At 42.8% G+C, this 19,852-nt stretch overlaps 2 long non-coding RNA genes across 3 annotated transcripts in view; one reads left to right on the forward strand and one right to left on the reverse strand.

Moving 5' to 3' along the window:
• Window positions 1-19,852, forward strand: part of LOC123380723 — a 195,755-nt gene that overhangs the window by 17,488 nt on the left and 158,415 nt on the right. The window lies entirely within an intron of this gene.
• Window positions 1,645-7,261, reverse strand: LOC109492931. Its single transcript, XR_002736633.2, has 3 exons — window positions 7,160-7,261; window positions 3,014-3,165; window positions 1,645-1,738 (listed from the first exon to the last, which is right to left on the reverse strand). It is a non-coding gene; the product is annotated as an uncharacterized LOC109492931 (long non-coding RNA).

Genomic DNA, 19,852 nt, shown 5'->3' on the forward strand with positions numbered 1-19,852 from the left:
CAAACCAAAAAGAGAGGGGTTTTCTTAAGGTTCATCATAGTGGTCTCATATAAGGGAAGAGCCCCAGGAGGAGGTGGGAGGGATTCTCGCAATGGTGGTCGGTGGGCTCATATCTGGAGCGTACATTCACCTGTCACTCTGTTTGCTCATATGCAGGGCATGAGCTGAGTGGAGGTCCAGTGACAGTTCAAGGCCACTCAGAGTGATGCTGAGGTGACAATGTTGTAGAGTAGTTTAGCTAAACTCAATACCTGGCAAAGGTCTAATCGCCAAATACCCCTACACTGGGAGCTGGGGCTACAACAGACGAACTCTTGAGGGAACACAGTTTAGTCCATAGCAAGTGCTTATTAGGCGAAATACATACTGTTAAAAAAAAAACCAAAATTCAAATGAATATATTTTAAAGATCTTGCTGGTTTTACCCAACAATTCTTGAATTGGACAGCATCCAGTCTAGCAGCTAGAAAGGAGCTTCGAGGAGCTGTACAAAAGAAAGAGTTTTATAGACAGACAGGAACAGAAACAAGGAAATTATACTAGGCAAAACAATCAAATCAAATGAAAAGCAGGTTCGTTATTGCAGGGTCACTGCCCTAATAGGGCATGGCAGACGTGTCACCCAGTGCTGGTCAAGCAATCTAAAATCCGATTTCTGGGACAGCCAAAACCAAAATAAGGTCTTGGGTTTAGCATAAGTGACTCTACTGTGGGCCTGTTGTCTTATTTTTAACACTATAGTCCAAATGCTGTATTTCTCTCATTGACTATTTTGAAGACAGAAGAGAGATTTATTCTTTATGTTTCTTATTAGGAGACGTTCAGGGCTATTTGAGGGACAAAAAGGAAAAACATTCCGCTGCACACACCCAAACGGTGTATTGTAGATAATGTTCCTAATCATGGACTAATCACTATAGCAACCGTCAGTGGTGTTCTTAAACCTCAGAAAAAAACAAAAGAAAGGAAAAGTAATCCACGGAACTAAATGGTTAGCAAGTTTTCCTTTAATAAAAAAAATAATAAGTCCCTGCAGATGAGTTTTATACTTTGGATGTCAGGAGTTAAAGCAATAAATATCAGCGGCATAAAGACTGAGGAAACTTCCAGAATTCTCTTATCTTGCAGCTGCCGGGTGTGAGTCAGCATTACCATATGCAAATGGGCGTGGTTGTGCTAATTCGTCTGCGGGCGTTTTAGGCACAGGGAGGTGCTGTGCAGTTTCTGTGCTCCTCCAGAGGCCCCAAGGCGGGCTCCCCACATAAGTCACTTTCTCCGGGACTGGCTCCTCTGTGCGACTTCGTTCCTCACGGCAGGGACATGTTGGCGTGGTATAAGCGAGGGACTCTCACTCACCCAGGACCCTCAAGGTTGGGCAGGTGCTCCGAATGTTTATGAAATGTTTGGAACTACAATTGCTAAATTATACGCCTGGAACCATATGGTCAAACAGAAAAGGCTTTTATGAAACCAAACCTCTGCTCTTACTCACTGTGTTGTATAAGCTAATAATAAAAAGAAGATATTTCATATTTGGTCATTAACACATATTAACACATATTAATGTGTCATTAACACAGATTAATGGAAGAATTTTCTCTCTCCAGCAGAAAAAAGAGCCAATATCTCCTGACTGAATACTTACTGTGATGGTTAATTTCGTGTGTTGACTTGGTTGTGCTGAGGAATGTTCAGACAGCTGGTAGACCGTGGCTTGTGCCTGTGCGTGAGGGCGTGTCTAGAAGAGACATTAGAAAGCCATCAGCCAATCTGTGGATAGCTCAAATAGAATGGGAAGGCAGAGGCTGGTGACTTCTTCCTTTGCCTGATAAGTCGTGCATCCTTCCGGCTCCTGAACACCAGGCTTCCTAATTGGGGCTTTTGAACTCGGCCTGGGGCTTCCACTCTCCCCACACACCCCCAGTTCTCAGGCCTTTGGACTGGGGTTGAATACACCTGGCTTCCCCGCTCTCCAGCTCACAGAGGGCGGAGTGTGCCCTTCTCAGTCTCCATAACCGCCGGACTCAATCTTATAATAACACCCTCTTCCACATGTCTGCGCTTGTATTCATCCTGTTGGTTTGGTATTTCTGGAGAACCCTGACTCATGCACTTATGGAGCTTCAAGTACCTGAGTTATGAGAAGAAGTTTCCCAATTATTTTTCAAGGCCCTCTGATAACATTTTGACTCTTAAAAATAGACTCGAAAGTCTTCACTTCACTTCCCAACCTGCCCTTTTCCTGCCCTCAGTGTATGGATTCTGGGAGGGTTGAGTGGTTTTGAGTGATGGGCAAGGAGTGAAAAGAAGGCCTGACTTCTGTTTTTGGTGTGGGGGAGAGAGTCCTCCTACTTGCAAGCATTGTGCATGCACACACACACACACATACACACACACACAAGCAAGTGCACATACATGCATGCACACATGTGCATGCACACACACTTTTTTCGAAAGCATACCTAGTTATTTTATATGCTTTGCTGTAATAACTAGATCTAGTAGAGCTTACTGGCTTAAATCATTATTTATCTACCATCTAATTATGCTTATTAGAATTCTGGAGTTTTGGAAAGGTGTGTGAGAACATCGCTGCTCCTAAAATTGTAAGCATAGCTGGTGGATGTGAGCAATCGGAGTCGGGTACAAATAACTGATCCATCCACGCGTCCTGCTTTAATCCCAAACCCAGACCAGCTACTGCCCTTCTGTCTAGCCTTGTTCCAAACCAACAGCAGATTTTCCATTCTGATCCCATGATACTTCAGATAGATTTGGGCAGCCAAGACAAGGTCCAAGAACATATCTTGGAAGACAAGATCACCTTTTGTAAAGCTGATCAGTAACTCAACATTTTCTCTCTGTGTTTAATGGACTGAAAGTTATTTACCTTCCCCTTTTCAGGAATCGCTTAATAGGATATGGGGTGCATGAGGGCAGGAACTTTGTCTCTCTGATTGCTTGCTGCATTCCGACAACCTAGCAGAGAGCTTGGGTCCTACTCAGTACTTACTACATATTAATGACTGCCCGACGTTCTGATGGCATCCGTGCAGGATAGACTCGAGCAAGGTCCCGGGGGCTTGTGGTGACTATTCCTGACAGCATGAGAAGGGCAAGGGCCAGCTTTTCTGGTCGGTATTGGTGCTGTAGTCTGAGCACACCCTGTGGGAGATGCGCATGCAATTTTCACTGCTTTTTCTCTGCCGCTGGGATAAAACTAGCATGAATAGAATTAGAATCAAATCTATTTCCAATGTCTAGTGAAATAATGAAACTAGCTAATGATCTTCAGTGGGCCCTAGCATCACAAAATGAAACACACATAATACTTAACCTCTTGATTGATACATACAGGATCAGAATGACACAGTATATCAAGAAGGAAGGAAGGAAGGAAGGAAGGAAGGAAGGAAGGAAGGAAGGAAGGAAGGAAGGAAGGAAGGAAGGGGAAGAAAGAGGGAGGGAGAGAGGGAGGGGAAGGAAGGGAGGGAGGGAGGAAGGAAGGAGGGGAGGGAGGGAGGAAGGAAGGAAACAAGGAAGGGAGGGAGAGAGGGAGGGAAGGAGGGAGGGAGGAAGGAAGGGAGAAAAGTAGAAAGGAACAAAGTGTAACTTCCAGTTTAGAGAAAAATGCAAAGTTGGGAGAACATATAAATGATTCCTTGCAGGGATGTAATAGACAAAATCCAGAACATAGGGACACTACAGGAGAGATGATCCAGGATCTTTAACAAATAAGTTAAAACAGAATTTCATCAACAGATGTTGGTGCATGAAATTTCTTTGGACACAACTGGGAAAATCTGAACTCAGACAGCATATCTCATGGTATTAATCACTTATATTTTATCTTTAGTTTTAAAATATTATTGAACTTATGTTTTTGAAATGGGCCTTTTCTTTTAAAAAAATAAGCACATACATATTCAAGAGAAACTTGTTAGGATTTGTAGAATTTACTTCAAGACAATCCACTTTAGAAATATAAAACAAGACTGGATTTTTTTGGTCACTTGGTAATGGGTATATAAGGGTGTGTTTTCTATTTACTCCAGTTTTGTTTGTGTTAGAAGTTTTTCCATTGGAGGGGATACCTAATATTAAAAAACTATATCGGGGCGCCTGGGTGGCGCAGTCGGTAAGCTCCCGACTTCAGCCAGGTCACGATCTCGCGGTCCGTGAGTTCGAGCCCCGCGTCGGGCTCTGGGCTGATGGCTCAGAGCCTGGAGCCTGTTTCCGATTCTGTGTCTCCCTCTCTCTCTGCCACTCCCCCGTTCATGCTCTCTCTCTGTCCCAAAAATAAATAAACGTTGAAAAAAAAAAAACTATAACCGCCAGCATTATCTTCAGGGGGAAAAAGCTTAGTAAGAGCTGAGCTGCATAAGAAACAGTCAGAAATATATATTTATTGTCTAGGCTTCATGAATAATGCCTTGGAAATGAGCAAGTTTCTTTATTATTAAAATAAATAACTTCTCTGGAGATTTTCATGTGTTGCCAGAAAATTGATATTAATTAAATCTAAGCCTCTTCATCTAACATCTAGTTCACAGAAAATGCAGGGTGGGGGGTGGAAGGGAGCACGTTAAATAACCCCCTGAACGTGCCACCAACAAATCCACAGTGAAGGGACTTCAGAGTACGGCTGATGTAGTGTTTGTCAAATATAAGTCCATAACTGTGCTGGTTTGGGGGAGACACATCAACCAAATGCAATATTCAAATATTGTTCGATTGATTCAGATACTTTTCTCATCTTTGGAAAAAAAAAAAAAGAAAGGAAGAAAATACTGGAAACTAATATTGTCCTTCTGACTACAATCATCCTAACCCCTCGTCACCTTGTTTTTCCCTAAACAGAGACATATTTGTAACCAAGTTTTTATGTACTGTGCATTCTAATGGACTCTCAGTAAGCCGTATAACCCCGGGTACTGAGCATAAGCTAGTTTTGTAGGAGATTCCCCCAGGAGAGTAGTATGCAGCATTTTAACAATAAAGAGCCTTGTCCATCACCCAGAAGAACAGAGGCATTTCTTTTCCACAGCATCCCCAGTTCTTTGGGAAGTGCCTGGCACATAGTAGGTGCTTAGTAAATGCTTGCTGAACATCCACATAAATTGAAAGATAAATGAAGCCTCTCAAACAAGGAGAGTCCCTTCCTGAGCCTTAGTGTATTCTCCAAGGACTCCTCAGTCTTCGTGCCGTGTATCAGTTTGACAAATGCTCCAAAGATGCCTTAACCCAGTGGCTGCAAGGTAAGTTCGAGCTGGGCACCCACCGCAGACAGTGCTGGGGCTATGGCCAGGAGTCCACTTTTGGGACTCAGGAGGGATGTGGACGTGTTGCCGTGGCTACCAGCAAGCTGTCTCCTTCATTCTCCTCCCTGTTGTGTAAGTAGTTCTGGCTTTACCGAACTAGGGGCTGGCTGAGGGTAGTCACCTGACTGGCTGATCTGGCATAACGCACAGTTGAGGAGGCCAAGCAGTCAGTGTGAATAAAACACATTCTGTGTTCACAACATGACTAACCAGTGATATTTGCATTGGGAATTCTGCTGTGTTATTCTAGACATTTTGACGTGAGCCGTTATGTAGGGGATGGACATGATCTCTGGGTTTGGAGGGCAGAGACTCGGTCCTGAGTTCCATCTCTGCCATTGCATCCCTAGGTCATCGTGTTCTGCTTATTTCTTCTCTCCTGGCCCAAGGTCCTAACTACCAAAAAATAGAAGTTTGATGTAGGTGATAGCTCAGACTCTATTTAATCGTCACATTCCCGTCACTATTTCACATGCTGAACCATTCTCCTGAAAATTATACTTAGATTGTCAGCGAAAGTAGAATACAGAAATTTTTGCCTTTTAATGACCATTTAAAGTACTTGGCCCAATTAAAAGGAAGTGGGCAGGTTCCCAACAAAGTTGAACTTTTGTAAACCACATGGTGTATGTTGGAGAACAATAGATGTTGGTATCCTGTGGTGTCTCACGGCAATTTACGCAAAATGCATTTCTTTGTACCGTAAAATTCATGAAGGAAAGACCAAAAGTGGCCCCTTTCGGATCAGATACAAAGCTGAAGTTCATATCAGAGTTTGCTTTTCTTAAGCATTTTTTCAGCCAATGGCATTGTATCAACATATGGAGGAATCAATCATGAAAGAAAATGAAGACAACAAGGAGAGAGAGAGTAGCATCTTTTTTCTCATTGTTAATAAGCAACCACCTGTTTTCAAAACTCCCTTTGAGTTTAATCCAGTGTAAGTGGCTTTAAGATATGAGTTTTCCAGATCCAGCTTTCAGAAGGTTTAGCTGCTGTCTTGGAATTAACATGTCAGCAACCCGAAATGAGTTTTTCTACTGCTCGGAGGGCCTCAGAAGCTGACTGATAGAATATTAAACATTTGAAGTTGTGTTATCCAGTCCCCTTGGTCTGATCACGCCTGCTCTGAGATAAGTACCTGACCCAGGTGACATAAAGCAGTTTAGTGCTGACTTCCTGACTTCAGTGCAATTCCCTAGAAGAAGCCAGCAAAACACCACTTGTGTTTAAAAGAGATGATTGTAAATTAACCTTGGAATAGCTGAATTAAATAAAATGCATCATCATTAGCCAAATTTCAACTCATGCTTTAGTGGTTCTGAACTAATTAACGTCAGCTGTGACTTTTTTTTTTAAAGTCACAGTGTAGGTGCATTTGGAGAAAATTAGCTTTTTGTTGGGTCCTCGTAATAATTTACTATCTGGTACGTAACTATACCAAGAAAGGAAAACATATTTGTTTTATGGCTCCTTAAAAATGTATTTCTGGATGTAGGGCAATAAATCCTTTGCATACTTACTCATTATAATTCCACATTTCCTTACACTATTCTCCATGAATTAAAAAAAATCAATGTTAGGGTAAGAATTTTTTGCAAGATTCTGATTCTGAATTCCAAAATTTAAGATTCAGGGGATAATTTAGTGATCATTATATCAAACTAACTCATTTCAAATATGAACAGAAAAGGGCAAATGTGGATGAATGAGTTGCCTAAGGTTGTATATACCTAAGTAGTGAGGTTTTCAGGCTTGGCAAAAAAATATCTAAAAGGAAGTCCAGGGCTAGTCCTGGTTTATCAGGGTGTTATATCTCCCCAAGCCAGACTGCTTACCTTGATATCCATTTACCATCTTCCGGGAAATTATCTTTTCATCGTCCCGACCTTCTTCACTGTTCCTGACGCATTGTGGTTTACCGCACAGAACCCGGTCTCTTCTGGCTTCAGATCGCATCACCTGCCAGCTGTGTGACCTTGGCCAAGTTACCTAAGTTCTCCATGACTCGTTTCCTTCTTCTGCTCAATGGAAATAATTATAGACTTGAAAATGAAATAGATTCATGTATGTAAAGCACTTAGTACAGAGCAGGGAAAGTGACAAAAGGTAAACAGAGTAATGACGTCCTGATCATGGTTGTGGTCATGATCTTCATCACCGATTTGTACTTATGAGCTACCTCCAAATAAATCCTCCACACTCACACTATCTTCCTTTAAAATATGCTTTTATTTTTTCTCTATTTATTTATTCATTTAATCCAAGTTAGTTAACATATTGTGTAATAACGATTTCCAAATGGAATTTAGTGATTCATCACTTACATATAACACCCAGTGCTCATCACAACAAGTGTCCTCTTTCATGCCCATCACCCATTTAGCCCATCCCCCCACCCAACACCTCTCCATCAGCCCTCAGTTTGTTCTCTGTATTTAAGAGTCTTTTATGGTTTGTCTCTCTCTCTCTCTCTCTCTCTCTGTTTTTATCTTATTTTTCCATCCCTTCCCCTATGCCCATCTGTTTTGTTTCTTTTTTAAATTTTTTTAATATTTATTTATTTTTGAGAGAGAGAGAGACAGAGCATGAGCAGGGGAGGAGCAGAGAGAGAGGGAGACACAGAATCTGAAACAGGCTCCAGGCTCTGAGCTGTCAGCACAGAGCTCGATGCACGGCTCGAACTCACAAATGGTGAGATCATGACCTGAGCTGAAGTCAGACGCCTAATTAACTGAGCCACCCAGGTGCCCCACACAGTCCAACTTGTAACTGGATTAATTCAGACAACTCCCCACTCCCACACCCCAGCACTAACATCGCCAGCAGAGGAAGATGCACCCATTCCATGCATGAAAACTATTGGCAGACAGTAACAGATCAAACGTGTCTTTGCTGGGCTGTTCAGTAAACTCAACAAGGCCAAGAAAGGAATCAGAAACTTGAAGGTAGGTCAATAGAAATTACCCACACTAAAATACAAGATGAAAAATGAGTGAGGAAAACAACAACAGTGGAATACTCAAGACCTGTGGAATGATAGATATTAAATCTTCAAACATGTAAATAATCGAAATCCCAGAAGAGAGTGATTATAGGGTAGGAGGAATATTTGAAGGTATAATGGCTGGGAATTTTCTAAAATTAATGTCAGGCAGCAAACCACAGATCCAAACACTCACGGAACAAGCAGGATTTTTTTTAAAGTTCATGTCATTTCAAACTTCCTGAAAAGCCAAGACAAAAGAGGAAGTTTGTTAATTGTGTTTCAATTTTTTAATTTCTTCACTATTTCTCCTTGTTCCATATTTCACTGAAGGGTTTATTAAATCTTCCATAGTACTTTTTCTTGGTTTAGTACTTATTTTCTTGGTCAAGGAAATATATAAAATATATTTTAGGCCATGCTATTGTATACATAGGGGTTTAAAACCACTGTCTATTCCTGATAGGTTGTACCTTTTATATTTATCTTATATACTTCTGTATCTATTTTGGTGATTTTTGTCTTAAGGTCTCCTTTAACATCAATCACTAAGCTACATGAGTTTTCTTTGCTCACTAGTTGCATGGAATATCTTTTCCCACTCCTTAATTTTGAAGTTTATTTATTCATATTTATAGTTTGATTCTCATACCATAGTATGTGTTTTCTATTTGGTCTGAAATCTTTGTCTTTTATCATTTAGTATAATTTCTGATATACTTGGATTAAAATCTACTATTTATTTTTTAAATGTTCATTTATTTTTGAGGGAGAGAGAGTGTGTGAGCAGGGGAGGTCAGGGAGAGAGGGAGACACGGAATCTAAAGCAGGCTCCAGGCCCTGAGCTGTCAGCACAGAGCCTGATGTGGGGCCCAAACTCACGGACCATGAGATCATTACTTGAGCTGAAATGGGACACTCAACCGACTGAGCCCCCCAGGTGCCCCTATTTAATTTTTTTTAATTTTTCACCTCTTCTGTATTTCTTTTTACCTCCTTTTGGATTAATCAATTATTTTAATGTTACTAAATTAAAATTTAATGTGACTAAATTAAATTTCTAAATTAAATTAATATTAATAAATTAAACAAATTTGTCATATGTACTTTTTTAAACTATTGTTTTAACATTTCCTCTAAACAACAAACACATTTAACTTATTAAACCTGATATAAATTAGTACTTTTACCGTATCTCAGATGATGAGGGGATCTTACAATATTTTAAGTGCATTTGCTGCCACCCCATCTATTTACCATTGCTGTCTTGTATTTAAATTCCACATGTATTTGAAATCTCACAAGACATTTTCAATATTTTATATATATATATATATATATATATATGTACCTACACATTTATTCTTTTCTTTCTTAATTTCTGCATTTCCATGGTTTCTGTCTAGTATTATTTTCATTTTGCGTAAACAATTCCATTTAGTAACGGAATTATTAAGTTGGTGGAGAATCACGGGCAGTGGAGTTGCTCAGTGTCTGTCTTCCTGAATACACATTCCAACACTACCAAAATCGTAATAATATTTTGTTTAAATATCACCAAAAGAAGCTCTGACTTCAGTTTTTCCTTAATTCTACATCTATTATTGATATCAAACAAGTGATACAGAATTATGAACAAGTAATATCACCTTTTTTTTTTCCTCAGCCAAGGAGTTGTTTCTGGTTTTGTTTTTTTAAAATATCAGGCACAGTTCATCATAAAGACACAGTAGAATTTTGTGGGCAGCTCCTAAGGAAGAGACCAAAGACATTTAGTGTTTGCTTGAAATAGAATCTCATTCTAAAATTACGTTTTTTTTTCTTCAGCGAATTAAAGGTGTCCCTTTTTTGCCTGTCTTGCATGATTAGTGACAGCAGATATACTGTGATAATAATCTTTTGCTTTTTGGCTTTTGTTTACTACGGTTTGAACATAATACGCCTAAGTATGGATTGGGAAGGTATGGAACGTGTGTGTGTGTGTGTGTGTGTGTTGTTTGTAGTAATTTTGAGGTGTCTTTAGAGTGTGAACAAGTTGTATTTGTGCGTATATGGGGGCTTAAGTGCTTTAGGTGAAAATTCTTGTTACGTCTGCTCTCTTACACACAAAACACACAATATATATTCTTTTTTAAACTGTCAGTATATTTAGGAGATATTTATAAATCATTACATAAAAAAACCCTCATTAAAATGTATTCTCCTGGGGCTCCTGGGTGGCTCAGTCGGTTAAGCGTCCGATTTTGGCTCAGATCATGACCTCTCTGTGAATTCAAGCCCAGCATTGGGCTCTGTGCTGACAGCTCAGAGCCTGGAGCCTGCTTCAAATTCTGTGTCTCCCTCTCTCTGTCTGCCCCTCCCCCTCCCCTGCTCACTCTCTCTCTCCCTTTCTCTCTCTCTCTCCCTCTCTCTCTCAAAAATAAATAAACATTAAAAATTTTTTAAATAACACAATATGTTCTCCTATTATTTTATTTTGTGGATATTGCCAAGCACTATTAATGTCTGCCATAGTTACCAGTATTTATTGTGTAACTACTATACGCCAGGCTCAGTGCTAATAGGCTGAAATCTTGAAGTTACCATAGGGGGTAGTTATTAATAAATAACTCTTTAAAAGAAAAAAAAAAAAAAACTAAGGCTTATGTAGGTTTAGAATGTGCCCCTAGGCCACACAGCCAGTACGTGGCTACAAGACTTAAATCCACGGTCTGTGTCCTGCAGAGTCCCTGCTTCCATCAAAGAAGTTGGCGATAAACAACTGTTGATTTGGATAAACATCACATCCAAACGCTTGTGGATGGTAGACTGTCGTTCAGCTTCCTTGGGGAAAACAGTACTGTTAACTCAGAGCGGGCTTGGAAAACATCAACAGAAGGATACGTCCCGTGTCATGTGTGGAATGAAGCTTTGAGTGCCGAGTTCGGGAACTAGCTAGTTATTTATTAATTAATTTATTTTTTTCTGATGCCTGTGACGGTGGAGGAGAAATTGCCTACGACCTGTTAGCCGGGATGTTTCAGGTGGAAGACCTGGCGCCTGTAAAACAGCTCATGCTGCCAGATGCGAAATAAAGATGGTGGTCTGTGGATAGTTTCATTGTACTTTTTGCTATGAGATTTTCGACATTCATAGTGTGACATTGTAGACATCATGACCGGAATAATACACATTTTGTAGTAAAGACAGCCTTGTGTTACAAAGCAGTTAAAACTTGTTGGAGGACACATTGAGTCTTAAGTAACTGAATGTTTTGAAGTGAAGCCAGACACGTGACTTACAAAACATGATCCCAGGGATCGTCATCTTAAGTTTGGTCCTAGCATATTTTGTTGGGCGGATACTGTCTGAAAACCAAAAAGAAGTGGTTTTTGAAGTGGTTCTGCCATCTGATGCACATTTATAGTGTTTCTCAGAAGTTAGAGCTGGCATTCCAGTAAAGAAAGTGTGAGGTGGGACACATGTGCTCATATGTGACACATTTTGTTTGGGACTCGGCAGGCGAGCGTCTGTTGTGTGGGAGATGCCGTGTTAGTGCTTCACCCACGGTGACACGGAGGTGTAACGGGAGTTAGAACAGAATCGAGATTCTGAGGGCGGCCCAACTCAACTAAGTCTTGCTGAGTGAGTTTTGAACTTGGAATTGTCGTACCACCATGACACTCACCAAGTGAGCGTATCCTAGGACTCTAAAGCAGACTGAAAGAGACCAGCGAAGGGTGAGGACCATGCTGGCTGTTTTCGTGTGCCAACCTGACGGGACCACGGGTGCCCAGGTATTTAGTAAACGGTTACCCTGTGTTATCTGTCAAGGTGTTTTTCAATGAGATGAATGCTTGAATATTTTCCTCAGCAGACCGACTGAAGTCGCTCGCCTGCCCCTGTAATGTGGGTGAGCCTCACCCAAGCAATTGAAGGACTGAGTTGAATACAAAGGCTGCCCCTTCCCCAGAAAACGAGAGGGAACTCCTGTCCCTCTTCAAGCTAAGACATTAGTTTTATTCTTATTCTTTATTCCTTATTCTTTGAGTCTTATCTTATTTAAGTTATTTAAGCATGGCGTCTGTAATTGTCAACTGTCTTTAAAACCATTTATTTATACACGTTTAATTTAATTATATACATTTTTGGTGTGTACCTATTTTATTTAAATCCTTGAACAGATTATTCCCTGACATGAAACATTTTTCCTGATAGTTTTATTTCCCTCCTCATGGAATCCTTTAGAGAAGTCACAGCGAAACACTGCTATCAATAAAAAAGCAATTGGTATTTTAAGCCATAATCACATAAGAGCCTCGTCGCTGCCACTGGCTATTGATTGCAGCCTGAAGGGTCCGCCCCTTCTTTTCTGGGGTCTTACGGCCATTGCTTTCTGCTGTCAGCGAGGCTGAGTCCACGTCTGTGCCACGGGCACATCCCGCGGACACAGGGGACTGAAAACTGAGTTTCCTTCATCAAACTCCCTTGGGTTCCCTGACCCGACTGTGGGAACACCAGGGAATTATACTCCGTAGAGAGACTTCACTTCTTTTTGAAGACAGTCACTGCAGAAGGTGTGTTTAATTCACTGCAGTTACTGTTGAATGTCACCCAAGATAACACATCCACTGGTGGGAGCATGTGTTCTACATAGAGGCGTGACAGATGCGGGTCTGTGGCGGCCTCAGTCAGGATGACCAGGTCATCTGAAGTTACATGGGGTCCTTATGTCCCCAGGACCAGATAAGACAAACGTTAATGCTTGCTCATACCGTCCGTGCATCACTAACTGGCTGGAGGCCCCTCTCCCTGCTTTCCTCATTCTGAGAAGGAGGCAGATGAGGTGTTCAAGGTGGCAGGACAGAGAAACAGGGGATGTGGACCGTGTCCCAGCTCCTGACCCCACCCAGAAGTGACACCTGCTCATATTCCATTGACCAGAGAGGATCATGGGTCCACACTTCACCCGAGTCAGGACAAGGAGAATATTTGTTCACAAGTATTTCCCAATGACTACTAAGCTGGGTACGTATTAGGACATCTTTTAGGGACGTCTTTTCTGAGGATAGTGACTGTGGTAGTAATTTATATCCCGCAATTTCAGGGCGGTAAGGGTCCCCGACCATAGCCTTTTTAGAGGAGAAGCTGGACTCCGAGCCCACCACTGGGAATGTCCATCAGGGCACCAAAATCTCCATGAAAGCTCCCGTTCGAGTTCCCCTGGTTTCAGTGTCAAGTTTTAAAATGTGTGAAGGGGGGCACCTGGGTGGCTCAGTTGGTTGAGCGACCAGCTTCGGCTCAGGTCAGGATCTCACAGTTTGTGAGTTCGAGCATCACGTCGGGCTCTGTGCTGACAGCTCAGAGCCTGGAGCCTGCTTCCGATTCTGTGTCTCCCATTCTCTCTGTCCACACCCCCCCCCCCCCGCAGCTTGTGCCCTGTCTCTCTCTCTCTCTCTCTCAAAAAGAAATAAACACTAAAACAAATTTAAAAAATAAAATAAAATAAAATGTGTGCAGGGATCCTCTAGTTTGGGATTTTAGTAATAAGTATTACTTGTGCAACACAGAGTCCACGAAGAGACCCGGGGACAGTTTGCCGAACCTGTAATAGTGGTGGAGGACACATCACGGTAAACCTAGTGAGCGGTCTCCCCCTCATTTCCAATCCCAGGGGACCCTTGGCACCGAGTGGCTGATGGCCCCCCATCTCTGCATCATCTCGACGTGGCATTCAGGCAGGTGCTTCCTTTATGCAGTTCGTTCCTTACGTGCCACACTGCTCCAGCCAGGCTGTGGGTGTTAATCCTGAGAATTCCTAGGGTCTCCAGCCGCACACGCGGTCAGAGGCTTTAGCAACACCGTCTTGTGACCTGCAAACTTCCGCTCACCGAAAAGAAGGTGAGCTTCCCTTTGTCCGTGCATTCTGAGAAGTGCACGCTGACCCTTCTCTCTACTTCCCTCTGTATTTCTTCTGTCCCCTCAATTCCTTCCACTATGTCTCCTCTATATCTCTTGACATTTTCTTTAGTAGAAAAGAGCAGTTTTCATACTGTGAACATGATCTAAAAAAACCACTTCCCTTCCACTGCTTGCAAATCTGACTCTGAGGCATTGGCCAGGTGGCAAAATGAATATCTTGGCTAAACCCAAACATTTTAGGGTTTTTTTGTTTTGTTTTGTTTTTAACACTTCACTGACTGTTGTGGGTAAACTCCTTTTGTTCCCAAGCTAATGCTACTGATTTATTTTAAAAAATACTATTTAATCTAGTTCATGAAACTGCAGACCATCTTGAACATCAGAATTTTCCATGATATTTAAGCCATTTTCCTTAGCCCCCCATCCGAGAGAATCTGTTGGAATGTGTTTTAGGTAGAATCCTACAAACTATATCTTAATAAAGTTGTTCAAGGTATTCTCACGACAGCACTGCCTTCCATCTGTATGCTACCCTGGGGGTAGTCTGATCACCATGTGTCTCCTGTTGTGAGTGCAGAAAGGAAGTCACAGGAGCAAACTACAGATCCAGAGTTGAGGAGTACAGGAGGGGAGATCTTCCCTGTGATACGGCAGCTGTGAGGTCACGAGCGACCTACTTAGCCTCGCCAACCTGGCTCACCTCCAGTGGCCACATCACAGAAAGCAGGAATATTTTACCACACCAGTGAAATACTAAGTTAGCTAATATATCCAAATATTTAGCACATTTGTTGGCACACACTAAGCCTTCAATCTATATTGATTGTTTTTATTGTCTTTGACTTTTTCCGCCCTTTGTCCTCATCTTTCTAGGCTTCTTGGCCAACCTTACACAAAACTACATTCAATAAATTATGGGACAAAACTGCTGTAAACCCATTTGTTTTGAATCAGACCATGTGGCTCCTCCCTGAGGTTCCATCCCACCTATTACACTTACAGCCATGGAGCTCCTATCCCCCCAGGTCCTCTCTGTTGACCTACGCCCCTGTGTCCCAGCAGGCCAGCAGTTCATACCTTTCCTGCACAATACACTTGGACAAAGTGAGCCAGCTTCCTTGAAAGTGTCTAGAAGGCTCCCCCATGACTGATGGATGCTGGGGCAAAGGCCCAGCCTTCTTGCCTCCAGGGGGTACACGAGTCATGTCTGGATCTGTGCTTGGCGTCAGCTGTGTGTGGCGTCAACCACGTATGTGCGATGTGCCTTCCCCAGCCTCCCTGCAGACGTCCCCTCGGCGAACCATCAGCTGTGTCTCCAGGGAGCCTGACTCAGCACGACGTGCACAGTGTTTTCTTGGTAAGACGGGCTCAGGGGCAGGCATGTCACCCAAGTGCACACAGTTGGCTCCGGAGCAAGAATCCCATGGCTTGTTATCTGCCACGTGGCGAAGATTCAAAAATACTCCTTTCGTGAATACCAAAGAGCCCTTCCTTAAATGAAAATCGAATCCTAGCGTTTCCCCAGCCCTGGTTCTGCAGACGCAGCCGGCTGACACTTACCCCTGCAAATGAAGGTCCCTGGGACCCCCACTCGCCAGCAGGCTCTACCCCCTCATTGAGGAGGGTCTGGGGTAGTGAAGCCTCCCACAAGTGGGTGCTTGCCTACCGGGTGCATGGTCTGACCGCATGGCTGCTTAGTTAGAGTCTTGTAGGTACTTGAGCTGAGGTCCCCTTGGTTCATGGATCCCGCTAACATCGGAGAGACCAGTGCTGGCAGAAGCAGGTCCTCACCCTGCCTTCTTGTTCCTTCCTGCACCTTCCCTGTGCCCTGGCTTTGGCTCTGTGTACTTTTCCTGCAGTTTAAATAATAATCATAATGATGAAGCTCATACTTAGTGAACATTCACCAGGACCTTACAAGTCTTATCTAATTTAAGACTTTCAATAATGGTATGAGGTAAACACAGACTATGGTTTTGGAAGAGTGTCGACCTCTGTGGAAATAGTTACAGGGACTCTAACAAGTAGTGACAGTGGGAGAATCTGCGTTCCACCCTGTGTGAGATGATGGATACATCAGTGATGAAGTGAACAGAGCAGTGTGGAAGCTGGCATCTGCATGCGGCCGTGGTGGCCTGGTTTTCCCATCTGTAAAAACAAGGCAGGCGCTAGGCTGGCCCCGGTGTGCGACATGAACTTGAGAGGAACAATGACATCATGTCACCTGCATCTCCTTACAGCAGTGGCTGGAAAACGGGCTGTCATTTCTGATACGTAGGGTGTTGTCACCACGTTGTCTAGTGGTCGCATGATTCACAGTAATGAAATTAGCTTTTCTGCAGTTCCCCAAAGGATCATTTAGCTTCTGGACTGCTATTAATTAAAATGGGGGAGCTTACACATTATGCATCAAAATTGGATTATGATTTCTGGGAAAACGCCCATATTGCTCCTAGAAGTCATTCCCCGTAATGTCCGCAGTCACGGATTTTAGGTGGAAGGAGAAAGAATTTGTGCTTGTTCTCAGGGAGTTTTTGTTTGGAGGAAGATGCAAGTATTTTAGGACACATGCATTAAACCAGTTGTTTCCGAAATTCACGTAAGTTTTTTTAAGTTAAAATTTTGATGTGTTTAGGCAAGACACATATATGATATTTTCTTGCGATATTCCTTATGCTAGACAGTTACTCTGACTTACAGATAAAGGAATTGGGATATAGAGAATTTCAGGGCTGCCTTCTCTAGGTTCAGAAGTATGAACTGGGGGTGTGATGTTTGAGTCACTGAGTATTTCCTAGAAAACGGGCAGAATGACTGCATTACTGAGTTCTGTTTTTTCCCCAGTTACTAGGAATCTGGAACACATTCAAAAAGAGGTGTCACATCAAGCGACTAGTGGCTTGGCTTCTAACATGTGCTTTCTTATCATTTGGTACAGTTGAAATAGTATTCACACCAGGAAAGAACATTCTTAAATCTCTGCTGTGGTACAAAGCAGAAAAAAAAAACATGCAAAATTAGATACTTTGGTTTTCACATGCGCCAGAATGTAAGAAGAAACAGGTTACATCAGGACGATGGCGATCCTTCCATACAAGTCCTGAAGAGGTTTCTGGGAAATCAGCGAGTCCTTGGGGGTAGAAAGCACCAGCTACTGGCCTCAGCCGGGGTGCAGGCCAGTTCTGCTCTTGGGCCCTACAGTCAGAGTCACACAACGAAGAGAGAGGAAAACAGTGAGGAGGAGATATAGTTTCTTGGTGAAATCAAGTATGATTTATAGAACAAAGGAAGATAATCGAAGAGGATGTGTGTGCATCTGTGAAGAATTGCTGGGAACAGAGGAGTTAGTGATGAATGAGCCAAGAAAGGAATAAAGTGTGTCAGCCCAGAGAAGTCCCAGCTGGGCCTGGCGCCCGCCAGCCGGGTGCTGGTGTGCGGGCTCTGGAGGAGGGAGGCGGGGGGTGGTTCTGTGCACCACCGGCTGTCTGTGCACACGGGCTTTCCTCAGTCAGGTGGGCATCATCCAGGGGGGCCTACGTTGGAGCTTAGATGTCCAGGTACGACTGATTTGTCACCTTGCGAAGAAAGGATGTGACAGGTTTGAAAACCACTGACGTGGACCTGCCAAGTTCAAGTTGTCACTGGCCCCAGGGCTGAGAGCTGGAAGTCAGGTTCCTGACTCCAAACTCAAAGTAAGTTTTACTCTGTTGTCTTAGATTTATTTTTATTGGGAACGTTTTATTTTAAAATAAAATGGAAAATAAGATTGACATTATGAAAGAAAGGTACTAAATTTAGATTCAGAACACGGGTTCATTTTTAAGGCTCAGCATTTCCGAGCCATGAGGCATCGTGCAAAGTAGTGGTCGTTTCCTCACCTGCAGTGGGTGTGTCTGACTGGTAAGAAGGCCAGCTCTGCACGTTTAGTTTGAGTGACCGATGAAGAATGTACAGGAAATGCTCAGCACAGTGCTCACACACAGTAGGTGCGCAGCCAAAGCACTGTCATGATGACCTACCTGCCTTTCACACGAGTCCCGGGCATGCCGTCTGATCGGCTCCAGGGCCAGCAGATTCTAGAGAGGCCTGTGCGTTTGCAGCACTCAGCTGTGTTTGCATCAGTGAGCCTTCCCCGAACGAGCTCCCGAAAGGACTGTCTGAACAAAGGAACACAAAATGCAATATAAGGAATTTTGTAATTATTCTCAGTGATCTCTTTGCATGGATAGAATATTAGACAGCAAGGATCCCTAGGCTGGAAGAGGGAAACAGAGCAGGAACATGGAAGTGAATGCTTGTGGTGCTCTTGTTATGCGTTCATTTTATGTGTTAACTTCATCATCAATATATTCAACAAATATTTATGGTGGCACCATAAGGCTTGAGCTCTGATGGAATCTGTGTTCTAGGTCTAGGATATAGAAACAAATGCATTAAAAAAGAAAGTGTTACACACATGCTATGTGGAGATGAAAACGAGGAGAGGGGTCGTGTAGGGAGCAGTAGGGGCTGGTGTTGACTGGATGGTGTGAAAGACTTGTTTGCAGAGTTGTCTTAATCAGATAGCTAATTCCTCTGGAAAACAACCTCAAAGATGCACGAAGATCCACTTCTTGCTCGTACCAGTCCACGGAAAGCTGCAGGGAGCTCCGTCACGTGACTCCAAAGTCGGACCACATATTTTGTCTTTTTGATATGACAGCCTTGCACTTCCAGAGGCCGACTGCTATACCGGTTAGCGTTCACACAAAAGAACAGCAGACAGTATGGAATGGGAACTTACGTGAGCAATAACAACTCACAGGATTATGGGATAAACCGTGGACATGAAGGTTCAAACTGATGAGTTGGAGGTGGAGACGACCACTAACCCAACTTCCTGAAGCAGACATCCAGCTGCCAGAGGGCGGCGGTGAGCGAGGCTCCCTGAGCTCGGTGTTGGCAGCAGGACCGGCAGGTGGGACGAAATCTGGAAGCAGGATGGAGAAGAGCAACACGTAGCTGCTTCTGGCCGGGCAGTTCTGTATCTCACCTAAGGACCTTGAAAGACGAACGCTGACTGAATTCTCTGTTCCAAATTTAGAGCAAATACATTGTTTTGCTAAATAAAACCTGAGGGGACTCAGGAAAGGGGGTTCTGGGAAACAGTTCCCTCTTCCTCAGATCGACATAGTACAAAATCACCGTAACTACCGTCGGTTCCGAGATACGGATACACAGAAATCTGGCTCCCGAATATATTGATTGGGATGGAGGCAGAATCTTAGAATGATGTCCTTCGAGCAAACGTTGAAAGGAAGGCAGAAGTGAATGCAGGCTTTAGAGGGCCTGAAGATATTACATTTTAAGAGAAAGGTTTTAGTATTATCTATGCTGTCCAATTGTACAAAAATATGTAACCATGTGTGCAATTCCTCTAGCACGCCTGGAAGTCTGTAAGGAGGTCATACAAAAAGAAATCTTAAAATATAAGTCTCATTAGCTTTACATTAGATGTAATTTATAAATATAACACAAAGTAAAGACAGTTGTATTTACTGTTGGGAGATTCTTACATTTTATATTGAGTACTGTCATGTTAACTCTAGGTAGATTGTCATGGATTTGGATACTCAAGGGAAACCACTAAAAATAATAATGTGAG

Source organism: Felis catus, chromosome D2, assembly GCF_018350175.1.
Source record: "Felis catus isolate Fca126 chromosome D2, F.catus_Fca126_mat1.0, whole genome shotgun sequence".
Classification (NCBI taxonomy): domain Eukaryota; kingdom Metazoa; phylum Chordata; class Mammalia; order Carnivora; family Felidae; genus Felis; species Felis catus.